Source organism: Pteropus alecto, unplaced genomic scaffold (assembly GCF_000325575.1).
Source record: "Pteropus alecto unplaced genomic scaffold, ASM32557v1 scaffold88, whole genome shotgun sequence".
NCBI lineage: Eukaryota > Metazoa > Chordata > Mammalia > Chiroptera > Pteropodidae > Pteropus > Pteropus alecto.
In genome coordinates this window covers 20355196-20365009 of record NW_006494611.1, presented here as the reverse complement: position 1 = coordinate 20365009, position 9814 = coordinate 20355196, and the positions used below count along the sequence as shown (strand labels likewise).

Sequence of the window (9814 nt, the reverse complement as noted above, 5' to 3'; positions counted from 1 at the left end):
AAAGCTGAGAAGGAACAGAAGGCAAATTAATGTAATTATAACTATTATTAGTTAAAATATATTCTGTGCATTTTTTAGCCTTAATTTCACATTCTTTGTCTTATTTAATCTTCTATCCAATTCAATAAAGCAGCAACTTACCATGAATCACCTCTTTTGAGAAAACTAGGTAACAGAGAGGATGAGTAATTGTAAGTGCCCATCTTTGAAATCAGCTGCCTCCAAAACTATGCTCCTAGTAACTACACAGCATATGACTTGTCTAATATTTTGTAGTTACTGATTCTGGTAAAGCCAGGATTAGGATCTAGATTCTATGGTGTCGGGTCTTACATCCCTTCCAGTAGGTTAGGCTGCAATCCTATAAGTTTGAACACATCTCTATGGATTGTTTGCTTTTAGTTGAAGAAATTCAGTGATATTTAAAAAAGAAAATTCCTTATAAGAATTGAGTTGAGCTAGAACTTCGCTACTGGGTACTATAGCAATGTACTTATTCTTTGTTTGTACATTTTATCTCTTTTGTTTATTGCTTTGTCCTCATTGCCTAGACAGTACCTGGAACACAGTATGCGCTTAATAAATATTTGTTAAAATGAGGGACTTTTATTGTGGGTCTACAATGTGTTGCTAGACACTGCTTAAGGGGCTAGGACAATTGTGAAGAAATACAAGGTTCTTGCAATATGAAACTTTTTTCTAATGATTGAGAGTTACTAAGAATACAAATAACTACATGAATTTTGAAATAAAGCTAAGAAGAAAATAAAGCAAGATAATGTGACAGAGTATAACTTGGGTGACACTGTAGGGGAGCTCTCTTTGATGTGGTAATATATGAGCTAAACCTGAAGATAAAGATCTGGGGAAAAGAAATTTCAGCTAGAGAGAACAGCAAGTACAAATGGCCTAAGGCAGGAATAATTTTGATGATTCCGAGGAAGAGAAAGAAATGTGGCTTGGTCTTAGATGATACATGGAAGAGGCAGGAGGTAAGCAGAACATGGAGGTCAGTTGTCCCTGGGGCATATTAAAAATATTGCCTTTTTTAGATTCTACATATAGATGAGATCATACAGTATTTGTCTTTATCTGACTTATTTCACTTAGCATAGTGCTTTCGAGGTGCATGCATGTTGTTGCAAATGGCAAGATTTCCTTCTTTTTTATGGCTGAATAATATTCTATTATATATTATTTATTTATTTATATATATCACAGTTTCTTTATCCATTCATCTATTTATAGTCGCTTAAGTTGCTTCTATGTCTTAGCTTTTGTGAATATTACAATGAGTGAGAGAGTGAAGATATCTCTTCAAAATAGTGATTTTGTTTCCTCTGGGTCAGGAGCTAGGGAAGTGGGGTGATGTTGATTACACAGGACAAACTTTCAATTGTATGATGAATAAGTTCTGAGGACCTAAGGTGCAGCATGATACTGTAGTTAACAATATTGTATTTTGTGCTTGAAATTTGCTGAGAGTAGATCTTAAAAGTTCTCACCACAAATACACACACACACACACACACACAATGGTAACTATATGAAGTGATGGATGTGTTAACTAACCTTATTGTGGTATTCATTTCAAAATATATATGTATATCAAGTCATGTAGTACACCTTAAATTTACACAATGTGTGGTATTCATTTCAAAATATATATGTATATCAAGTCATGTAGTACACCTTAAATTTACACAATGTTATATCACTGTAATGATATATTACATCATGGTGATATTTTACACTATTGTGTAATGATGTATATCAATGTCAATTATATCACAATAAACTGGAAGAAAAATTACTAATCCCTGCCTATCTCACCTAAGCCCCCCACCATTCCTTCAATACCGGTTCAGTTGTTTTAAGGAACCTGAAACCAAAGTTATTCTTAATTACTTCAAGTTAAATTTACATGTACCCAGGGTTAAAAACTATTGAGAGTGGTTGCAGGCCATAGTAGAAAGTACTTAGAGTTTGATAAAGAGGTTAAAAGGAAAGAAGTAGAGAAAAAAGACTTACTTCTCAGATGTCTACCAATTCTTTCTCAATGTGATCACTTAGCCCAGAGACAAACGATATGTGCTTTCTAATTTCTTGCAAATTACTTTTTAATTACTAAAGACTAATAATACCAATAATTTAATCAGTGATATTGTCCTTGCAGTATTATCACTTTCACTCATAATATTAAATTTTAGATTTATAATTAACCGAAGTTTATCTAGACTGAGTTGTGCAAACAGTATTTTTAAAGGTGTTTTATAATTTGGGGCTATCTACACAGCACAATTAGTTGAAGAACTGTTCAGTTCATGAATTTTGCAACTATAGAGAAGCCAGGTAACTCAGGCTAATTGTTTGTAATTTTTTGCTGAATTTATATGTGCATTTAACAGAATAATGTGCAACTTCTCACTTTCTCTGCTGGAGCATAGTCTTTTCCTATTTATTTTAATAGTTTTGGTCATTACTTGTAACTATGATCTTATGTTCCTGTTGATTTAATTTTTAAAAATCTACTTCATTCAATTACCAAAAAATTAAAAAACACCTTCAAATATTTAGATTAAAGCATCGTGTGTAGTAGCAGCCTGATTGTCAACTACAGTAAACTTTGTTTAAGGAAACAGAGATAAATAGTAAAACCACAAAATATGTAGTTCTCCAGCCTCTCCTTAAATGGGCATGGTTTCCTTTGGAGAAGTCTTAATAGACTTGTTAGCCAGTCTTCCTAATCATTGGTGCTTGCTGATACAGCTCACCTATCACAATTTATTTCACAGTCCTTTTGCATCAGAGAGAAAGAACTTTGATTTACTACTAATTAGAGTAGTCATTTCCCCAGGCACAGGCAACATTTTGAGTGATGATGTAACCAAAAACCAGGTTTTTGTGAAAAGTCAGTACAATTTAACGAAATAGAGAAGGCATTATTTTCTCTGTGAAATACATGATTATCACTTGGAAGAGACAGAAAGACTGAATGCATTAAAGCCACTTTGCTTAAATTATGGAGAGACAGAAAGGAAATTATTCCAGATTGCTAAATCAGAGAAGGGTTGTGCACCAAAAAAATAAATAAATAAAAAAAATAAAAGTAGGCTTCTGACTCATTGTCAGACAATTTGTAAACAAAGAGGTATAGAATTGCTATCACTACTTAGAAAGTGTATTTACTTGTTTGTCTGGGAATTGAACCAGACATTACAAGTTGGTTACAAATATGGAATGATTTGGGGTGAAGAGAAGATCTGGGATATGAATTGTGTAGTTCCTAAAACATAAGCAGTTCAATATGGACCACAAGAGAGCATTGTCTCAGTATAAAGGCAAAAATGTTGTGGTTAAAGATGCTCTCAGCCACTGTATTTATATCACTCAAAATTCCCAAGGTTACAGGTTGCCGTTTTTAGATATCCTCAATTTCAGTGCAATCAGCTTTATCTAATGCTCTGGCTTATTTGGGGAGGAGGAGTAGTTTGGGAAGAGGAGTATTATGTTCCAACTAATATAAGCATTTCCTAAGTCATTTTATTAAATATATACTAGAGAAGCAGTTATAGGTTCAAGGAAATGACACTGAAGTATGTGCTCTTCTCAAACACATCAAGAAGTTCTCTAGTAAATGAAGTGAACTTAGAGTGATCTACTGAGTGATCAGCCACGAGACACGGGACAGTTATGAAAATTGCACCTGAACCTCTCAAAACTGCTTTACTTTCTGAAGACTGAATCTATTCCACAATTGAAGCAATCAGAGGTCTTTAAATAATTACATCTATAAGATTTAATAATCAGGACTCATCTATAGCCATGCCACCCTGAACAAGCCCAATCTTGTCTGATCTCAGAAGCTAAGCAGGGTCGGGCCTGGTTAGTACTTGGATGGGAGACCACCTAGGAAGACCAGGTGCTGTAGGCATAAAAAACAAAAATAAAAAAATAAGGGATTGTATGCTGACAAGGTCCTTAGCAATCTGTGAGGTCAATCAAGTGTTGCTTCACCTAAAAATAATAATAATAATCAGTGCTCAAGCTTCTATTTCATAATGTATTCATTCTCAAAAGTTTACTAAGCATTCACTGTGTTCAAAATTCTTTTACATGTGTATATGACACAGTCCTCCCCCAAGAAAAGCTAAACAAATATATGGCACAAGTTAGAAAATAAGTGCCATGTAGATAGTTCAGAGTTTGGTGGAAGTTCAAAAAAATAAGAATGTGACAAGGGTACTTTGTTTCCTTGTTATTTTATTTTTTTCTTTTTTAATACTAAATTACCAAACATTATAGCTGGTAATAAAGTTACACATTTTTGTAAATTACTGAAAAACGCCCATTTTTAATAAATTAGAGATCATTGAGATTTGTTCTAATGCAGACATGGAACAATTTTTAGTTATTGCTGCATTTTTTTCTGATGGAGTAAATGCAGTATTCAAAAGTATCTAACTTGCCAAAAAAGATGAAAAAAATCTCTGACATTGAGATGTGCTTGTCTCAAACTTTTTCTCCAAAAAAATAAAACCCCATAATTAGTACCCAGAATAGAAGAAACTCTGCTCTTGAAGTACCTCACTATTTAGCCTGAAACCAGACTCTCAAGACAATTTTTTAAAGGCATATTTTTAAAACTGTGTATGGATTTTGTATGGTATTTTGGAATATATTTCTTTTGTGTTAAAATATGCTCTACCAGCTGATAATGCAAAATTGATACTCAATGAAGGCGTACCATCATTTCAGACCTGGCCTAACTTCCAGCCCAGAAAAAAATTGCTCTTAGAAATATGTGCATCTCAGTTATAAAGCAACACATTAAAGAGAGGCATTAGATCGATGCAACTATTTTTTCTCATAAAAAATAATGTACTCTATAAAATTGAGACTACTTTTATAGCATTATTGAAGAAAAAAAAAAATTATTGGATTGGCTATTTTAAGGTCAACCTCAGACTAGCAACTGAATGACTCCAAGTGGTAATCCAACCCACACTTGTTATATGACCGTGAACAAGCCAAACGGGCTGTGGCCATGATTATGTATACAAACCGCCTACGTGGGGTGTCATGTCAAGGTCAACGTGTTTATGCCAGCCAGTTTTGTTATGCATGTAGAACTCCACACAGTTGTTCCGCGTATGGCACTTGGAGTGGATGCCAGCACAACTGTAACGAATAGACTGCCAGAAAGCGGATACCCATATTTTTTGAGTTGAGGCAATTATAGGAATTAAACAAATAAAAAACATCTATGTAACAAAGACTAACAGTCTGGATGAACTATATAATTGATCATATACTTGAAGTAACTGTTAAAACATCCATACAGATTATTTCGTAAATAGGACATTGCTCTCAACTAATATGTATTTTTCAATGAAAATAATATAAGCCCAGGAGATATTATATAATCTAACATTAAACTTTTCCTTAATAAATTAATATGAAAGAGCAATTGAAATTTTAAAATTTTAGCAACCTTAAAAATTATTGCATAGAAGTCACACATTGGCAAAATCTGGTTCATAATATAATATAATTTTCATATAAAATATGAATTCTTAAAAGAAAGGAAAGCTCTTAAGCAATTATGATATTTCTCAGTAAGATATGCATTTATATGATTTACTTCATTTTAATGCATTTACTTCATTAATGCATTTATATTATTTACTTCATTTTCAATCTATGCTTCAATACATTTTAATTTTGCTTGAAAACATGACGCAAACCCAAAACTGCTATGGAACAGTCCATAGAACCTAACCCAGAAATTCTCATCATACCGGTGATAATTCTGCACATATCTATCAGCCCTCTTTAAAAGCGTGAGGTCTGAGGTTATATCTTTATAAAGTCAAATAAGTGAAAGGATTGGCTGACTTAGTAAAGGAAAAAAATCAGGCAAAATAATTTGTAATTGTATCTTTCATTTTTATGTCTGAAAAATATACTGAGAAATATAACATCTAGGGACATTGATACTGGTATTTAGTATTAAAATTAGAGGATATTTAGAACTCTGGTTTTCAATATTCTTCATATACTATGTAAAAATATGGACTAAATGTGATTTATTTATATTATATATTATATATATATGTATATATATATATATATATATTATATACTATGAGTGGAGTAGCCATATAATTTCTCATCGAATTAGACACTTTTGGCGATGATGCTATTAATAATTACATAAGGATATTGAGTGTAAACTGGGGTTGTCCTGGGCTGCCAGAAATATTTGTTACCCCAGGAAGAATCATAACAACTTTATGCGTAGACAGTAAGAGAGGAAGTTATCAGCTTGCTTCATAATCATAGAATATGTGCAATTTCACAAACTGAAATGCTTTCTCTGCCCTATCCCCTTAGATGTGTATCCCAGGCATAAAATGTGGAATAGCTGCTGATATTTGATGTTATTATCCGTAGAGGACAAAGAGACAAAGTGCAGTTTAATCTAAGAAAATTAGAGTCAAAAGTCTCTAACAAGGAAAGAACGAGGGAAGTTAGTTGATTTACAATAGCTCTGTTAAATTTTTAAATTACAGGAACTTGGCACTAATTTTTACAGAAGTTTCAGTTAAAACTGAATTATAGCCATAAATTAATTATACATATTCAGTTATTACTTTAAATGATAAACTAGAATTTTTCTTATTAGGCTTATTATGAATCATATCAAAAAAACAAATTCTACAAACTGATTTTACATTTATTTGCATGACATTTTAACCCAAAAGTTGATTGTTGTACTTGTCAAAGTGTGACAGGAATAGAAATTTCTCACTTCATCTCTAATTCAATGAATTTTTAATACAGTGACTCTCAAAAATTAGCAAATATAAGAATTACCTGGAGAGCTTGGTAAAATCTGTAAAAACAGATTGTTGGTCCCTGTCCCCAGAGTTTCAGGTTTAGTAGGACTGTGGTAGGGTCTAAGGATTGACATTTCCAACACATTTCTAAAAGGTTCCCAGGTTGCTGTGATGCTGGTGGCCTAGGTACCACGCTTTGAGAAATGAAAAATATTGAACATGCAGTATTTGACAAGTGCTGTGTGCTGAGGATACAGCAGCAAACAACAAAACAGACAAAAATTCCTGTCCTCATGGACCTTATATTCTAGTGGAGAAAGACATACAATAAATAAAATACATAATTAAAATATGCAACATATTAGATAGTGATAAGTGCTATGAAGAGAAATAAAAAAAGAAAATAGGATATATGATTGATGAAGTGATGAGGAGAGAATGATGAAGAGGGTAATTATGGAAGCTTTACTCGGAAGGCAAGATTTGATTAAAGACCTTAAACAGCTGGAGAGTGGGTTGTAGCTATCTGTAGGAACGGTCAGTTCGAATGCCCTAAGGTTGGAGTGAGTTGGCAAAGTTTGAAGAACCTGAAAAGACCAGCATGGCTGGAGTTGACTGAGTGACAGGGAGAGCAGAAGGAAACCAGGCAGAAAGGCAATGGAAAGATCAGCACAGGTGAAGTCTTATAGGCCATTAAGAGGTCTTTTGCTTTTATTCTGAGCGACATGGGAAGCCATGAGTAAAATTTGAGCAGGGAAAAGAAATTAGCTGATTTTCAATTTAAAAGGCTCACTGGGATTTCTGGATTGAAAATAAGAGCCAGGAATTTAAGAAACAGAAGTAGGCTAGATATGTAAATTTGAGAGTCACCAACATATTAGTGGTATTTAAATCTGTGAAATGAATGATTTCACTAAAGGAATGAATGAATCAAGAGAAGAGAAGTAGTCCAAGAACTGGCCCTGGGGGAATTTTCAAGGTCAAGGTAATAATTAAAGGACCAGGAAAAAGGTCAACAGCCATGAAATAAGATGAAAACCAGCAGAGACTGGTATTCTGGAAGCCAAAAGAAGAAAGTGAATCACTAGGAAAGAGCTCATCATCTGCTAATACATCAAGTAGGATGAGTAATGAAAATTAACTCTTCATATAAGCAACATGAAGTTCAGTAGTGGTGTTGACAAGAGCTGTTTCAGTGGAGTGGTAGAGACTGAAAGCTTGACTGGAGTATTTTCATGTGAGGATGGAAAGAGAGCTTCTAGAGAGTGTGCGCATAGGCAACTCATTTGAGGAGTTTTACTATTAGAGAAAGGAGAGACATAAATGGTAAGAGACATAAGAGTAAATGATCAAGGGGGAGGGTTTTTGCTTTTCTAAGATGGGAGGAAATATTGAAAATGTCTAAGTTGATGGTTATGATGCAATAGGGGTAGAAAATTGATAATTCAGAGAAACAGTGAATAATACTGGAGTGATATACTTGAGGAAAAGGAGAAGACTGAGATCTTACACCCAGGTAGAAGTTTCAACCTTATCAAAACACAAACAGTTCATCTATAGTAGTAGGAAGGAAGGCAGAGTATATGGATACAAAAGTAGGTACATGGGTAGATGTAGAGGTGGGTGGAAAAAGTAAAGTCACGAAATGTGAAAGAGCATGATAAGGAGGTGATGGAGGTTTGAGGAGAGATGAGAATGTTTAAATAATCTTGAGTTGAAAGAAAGTGAAGAAGACAGGAAGAGAGAGCAAGAGAGGAGAGAGAAGAGGATGAGATTGAAAGATTGAGATTGGGTGAATAGAGAAATTCTGTAGGATAGCTAGCAGTACTAATACGGTAGATCTGATACTTGAAATTATTATTTCATATAAAAATCCTCTGAGTATCATTTCAAGTACTTATAGAGCTACTAGTCAGAGCAATGTGCAACTTCTCAAGACCGCCCTTCCTAAAAATTTGTACAAGAAAAATGAAGATAATTTGAAAACTTTAAAAATATAACTGTCTCAGTTGAGGTAAAAGGGTATTAACTAAATAGGAAATTTTATGGAATGACTAATCAGACTGTCTGTCCATTGGTACTCAAATGTTTTTTTTTTCAGTGGAACTCTAGTATTCTATAAATTCTTCATGCATGTGTGGCCTAATTTTGATCAAGGTAGTTTTTCACTTTTCTACAATAAAGATATATGGTGTTACGGCAATGTCTGTCAGGAACAATACTCCCTTGAGGGTGATAGGTGACAGGCACAACTTGCTGTGATAAGTAAAAGAAGTAATATTAACTTCAAACATGAGACAAAAATATATGGAAACTTGGCCTGTTAAGTGTATACGACAGACCAGTAGGGGCAATAAAAAGGATTTTCAATCAGTAATACAGCTCTGACAAATATTTGAGGGAATACGGTGATAGCTTCAGGTGTGTTTATGGATACTCTGAGGATTTCTTAAAGTCTCTGCAAAAAAAACTACCTTTGCCTGAAATAGTTCTCTAGTTCAAACTCCAGATTTGCATGTGAGAGAAAGATGGCAATTTTACTCGTGCAGGTGTTCCTTCTCTATGTATCAGTCAAGACTTTCAGTGCATAGCAGTATCTGAAAGATATAGGAAAAAAAAAAAAAAAACATTTAAAGATTTACTTTTCACCTTTGAGAGGCTTACAGTCTAGTCAAGAAATCATCTCATTTTTACTCAAGAACAAGTGGAATCCTGACCACAACAAATTAAATTTAGAAGTTCTAGAACATAGAATAGAATTATGCTTTCTGATCATTTATAAGAATTATACTTTTCATATATATTATTCTATATAAATCAATTATAGTTATAGTATACATTTTTATGAATCAGAAACTGAAAAAATCTGAGTTATTGTTTAAAATTCTCAAATGTCACCTTCTCTGTGAAAACTCCCATGACCACCTCCTAAAAATAATTATTGCTCCCTCTTCTGAAAGAGTAGTGTACTT

The 9814-nt window shown here is 33.5% G+C and overlaps 1 pseudogene; it reads left to right on the top strand.

Annotated features, from left to right (window-relative positions):
• Window positions 1-3815: 3815 nt before the first annotated feature.
• Window positions 3816-3934, top strand: LOC112474141 (annotated as a pseudogene).
• The last annotated feature ends 5880 nt before the right edge of the window (window positions 3935-9814 follow it).